The 4,369-nt window shown below is 36.1% G+C and overlaps 1 pseudogene; it reads right to left on the bottom strand.

Annotated features, from left to right (window-relative positions):
- Window positions 1-1,743: 1,743 nt before the first annotated feature.
- LOC111147146 lies at window positions 1,744-1,901 on the bottom strand (annotated as a pseudogene).
- Window positions 1,902-4,369: the final 2,468 nt, after the last annotated feature.

The raw sequence follows: 4,369 nt of genomic DNA, 5'->3' as shown, positions 1-4,369 counted from the left end.
TAGGGCAAAATGTTTGCTGACATTAGTATCCACCATAGGGACCAAAACCAGAAGACTCCTATGTTGAAAAAACATCAACATCTATTGCAAAACCTACAAGTGAGTTTAAGAGGACTATGCGCAAAGATGGTCATTTCATATGTGCAGCTACAGGTATGTGTACATTTCATTCTATGAGGCATGACTTTTCATTTAGACCAAGGAACTGCTCTTATAAACTCGTTTTCCCCATTTTTGTTCCAGGTTTTCTTTTACATGTGTGAAAAGTGAAGTGATGACTATAGTATGTTGACTGCATTAACAGACGACTTTGGCACATATTAAAATAACGCCTGTTTTATGTCAGTAATATTCGATATTCCAAATAAAAAATCAATTAAGTTAAACTCCAAGAATCATTTGGTTATTTAATTTATTTTATGGAATAGAGGAACGTTTTAGGAGGCTCATTCTGAAAATGCTGAAATATCTCACACCATGGTGCACACTATTAGGAACCCACCAAAGTTCAACAAGGAAGATAAAATTTTGTGTGTGTGATACTAATAAAAAAGCAAATGTGGTAGAACACTGTCATGATTCAACACAGTATTCCCACTAAATGAAGGAACTTTGGAACAGACAGGTTCTCGGAACTGGTGCTAGTGTTCCCATGGCTCGTAATCGCATGCAAAAACTTGTGGTAATGTACTGGCCATCATGGAAATATATTTTAGTATTTACACAAAGTAACTGGACTTCTAAATATTAAATACAAAATTATTTCAGTATAGCAGTAAATTCTTTCTCACCTTAAGGCCTGACGTGGATTAGAGTTTAGAAGTATCTTCTTAAGGGACATCTGGATGGCTCCGTCAATTGAGTGTCCAGGTCTCTATTAAGGTCTCAATCTCAGGGTCGTGGAATCAAGCCCCTCACTGGGCACTCAGCAGGCAGTCTGCTTGAGATTCTCTCTCTCCCTCTCCCTCTGTCCCTCCCACCACCTGCGCCCTGTTGCTCTTACTCTCTCTCTACATATAAAATAAATAAATCTTTTAAAAAAAGAAGTGTCTTTTTGAAATATTACTTTGTAAATCAGCCAGTGGTACGGTGCTTTCTAATGGTACTGTACTTTCTGTAAACAAGTCCTCTAAATTATGGTTGTATTTTGTTTAGAATCAGCTGGAAGTCTTTAACCAAAGCAGCCAATATGTGGAGCATTAAAAAACCCTTCAAACTGCAATGATTAGAAATAAAGCCTAGAGATATGAAGGCGCTGAAATTGACCCTTACAAAAGCAAAAAGGAACTAAATACATTAAATGATGAGGGCTCACTCTTTATCCAAGATTTGATTGTAAGATGCCATAATTGTATGTATGTATGTATGTATTTTATTGGCTTTTTTTAAGTAGGCTCCATACTGGGAAGTAGCTCCAACATGGAGCTTGAACTTGCGACCAGATGTGAGCTGAGATCAAGAGTCAGAAGATGAACCAACTGAGCCACCCAGGACCCCCCGGGATTATATTTAATTTAATTTAATTAATTAATTTTTTTTTTACAGCTCAAAGGCCTCACATTTATTACCAAACCAACCCACTGGTACAGAGGTAGAGTAACAGAAAAATCTTTCGCTGATAAATGGTATCTATTGGCCAGGCAGAAAGGTGTTTACAGGGTGACGGAATAGAACACATGATCTTCAAGTAGCCTCATTAAATATGTGGTGCCAATTAGGTGTGTCATCGCGTGACGAGGGACGCCTTAGAGACCCAGCTTGGTTCTCCTCCAGTGCCTCCTCTTGGAGTTGTACCTGATTTTATTACCAGTTTTCATCAGAATCCACTGGGAAATGGGACGATTCTGCTTTTGTTTCTTGGCCAGGAATTGCTTGATCCTGAAAGTCTTGTGAGAAGACATGGTCAATAACAGCAAGCGGTACACAGCAGGATGGGGGCCCAGGATTGTATTTTAGAATCTCTTCACTCGTGGGAACCATATTTTGATAGAGCTTTTGTTGTTGAAAAAAAATTCATATTTTTTACAGAAGTAAAAAGGAAGTTGAGAAAGGGTATTATGTTATAGCATCAACATTTGTATAATAATCCAAAGAATTATAAATAAGTTATAAATTATAAATAAATTTATAATAAATTATAATAATTTATTTATAATTATATTATATATTATAAATAATAAGTTATATTATAAAAATAATGATTCATATTAAATTATAAATAAGTGTACATATAAGTGTATTAGAGAGTTTTGTCTTACAAAAATATTTGAGAAGATAATTTGAATGAAGGAAAAAAGACCATAACTGCACAAAAATGGAGCTCAAATATTTAAACAGTCTATTATCCCTAGCCAAAAAGAAAAAATGAGGACTGGGGATGTCCTCAATAGGATTTGCTCTGACCTTACCACATATCCCAGAGCTAGTAAAGAGAGGATATTCTTCATTTTAAATATTGTGTTTTACAAAGAAGAGTAAATAAGGTGTCACAATTTCAAATTTTAAACAATAAAATTTAACACTAAAAAAGACTGCAGGCAGTTTTATGAAAGAAAAATCCAGATACTAAGGCCACATTGGAAAAAGTACATTCTTTAGAAAAATGATGGAGAGAAATACAACAAAGGCTTCTGTAAATTTATGGACAATACGCTAAGAATGATTATTTTGCTTATGTTGTTTTTATTGTTCAGAAAATCAATATAGTGAGGAAAAATTTTTTTCCTTTTTACACATAGTGAATAAATATACTTATTTTTAGAGAGAATTTTCTTTTTGAAAATGGTTTTTGAAAAAAACTTTCACATCCACCAGGTTTATTAAAACCAATTTGCTAATAAATAATTATCTCAAAAGTTATATAATTTTATTCATCAAACCATCCACTTGAAAGGATAAACTATAGAGTATATAAACTATGCTTCAATAACCTGATTTCTTTTAATTATATAATTTTATTTATTCTTTTTTTTCTTTTCTGTTAGAAGTTTTTATTTTATTTTATTTTATTTCATTTTATTTCAGTGTTCCAAAATTCATTGTTTATGCACCACACCCAGTGCTCCATGCAATACATGCCCTTCTTAACACCCACCACCGGGCTCACCCAACCCCCCCACCCCCCTCCCCTCCCAAACCCCCAGTTTGTTTCTCAGAGTTCACAGTCTCTCATGGTTTGTCTCCCCCTTGATTTCCCCCAACTCACCTCTCCATCTCCCAATGTCCTCCATGTTATTTCTTATGCTCCACAAGTAAGTGAAACCATATGATAATTGACTCTCTCTGTTTGACTTATTTCACTCAGCATAATCTCTTCCAGTCCTGTCCATGTTGATACAAAAGTTGGGTATTCATCCTTTCTGATGGAGGCATAATACTCCATAGTATATATGGACCATATCTTCTTTATCCGTTTGTCTGTTGAAGGGCATCTAGGTTCTTTCCACAGTTTGGCTACTGTGGCCATTGCTGCTATGAACATTGGGGTAGATATGGCCCTTCTTTTCACTTCATCTGTATCTTTGAGGTAAATACTCAGTAGTGCAATTTCAGGGTCATAGGGAAGCTCTATTTTTAATTTCTTAAGGAATCTCCACACTGTTTTCCAAAATGGCTGCACCAACTTGCATTCCCACCAACAGTGTAAGAGGGTTCTCCTTTCTCCACATCCTCTCCAACACTTGTTGTTTACTGTCTTGTTAATTTTAGCCATTCTAACTGGAGTAAGGTGGTATCTCAATATGGTTTTGATTTGAATCTCCCTGAAGGCTAATGAGGATGAACATTTTTTTATGTGTCTGTTAGCCATTTGTATGTCTTCTTTGGAGAAGTGTCTGTTCATGTACTCTGCCCATTTTTTGATGTGATTATCTGTCTTGTGTGTGTTGAGTTTGAGGAGTTCTTTATAGATCTTGGATATCAGCCCTTTGTCTGTAGTGTCAGTTGCAAATATCTTCTCCCATTCCGTGGGTTACCTCTTTGTTTTGTTGACTGTTTCCTTTGCTGTGCAGGTGATTTTATTTATTCTTAATATGAGCCCCCTCCTCCCTGACTTGGATAGTAAATTGTATGTCTACTTGTTCATAACAAAAATTTTAACAGGGATTTTACCTAAACATACTGCCTCCATGTCCCCAAGCCCCATTTTCTCTTCAGCACTTCAGTTGGACTTTCAACACCGTCACTCCATGAAAGCCACTTTTTTCAAGACACTACTGTTGTGCATTTTGCCAAGTTGGTGGTGGTATCATTTTCCTCAAACTTTCTCCAGTATTCAACACAGTTGGCCAATCCCTCCTTCAAAACTTGTCTTCTGTTGGCTTCCACAGCACCGCAGGAATCTGGCTTACCTCTCATCCACTGCCCACTC

Source organism: Enhydra lutris, unplaced genomic scaffold (genome assembly GCF_002288905.1).
Source record: "Enhydra lutris kenyoni isolate GAN:26980312 unplaced genomic scaffold, ASM228890v2 scaffoldscaffold15, whole genome shotgun sequence".
Taxonomy (NCBI): domain Eukaryota; kingdom Metazoa; phylum Chordata; class Mammalia; order Carnivora; family Mustelidae; genus Enhydra; species Enhydra lutris.
This window is presented reverse-complemented; position numbering and strand designations above follow the sequence as displayed.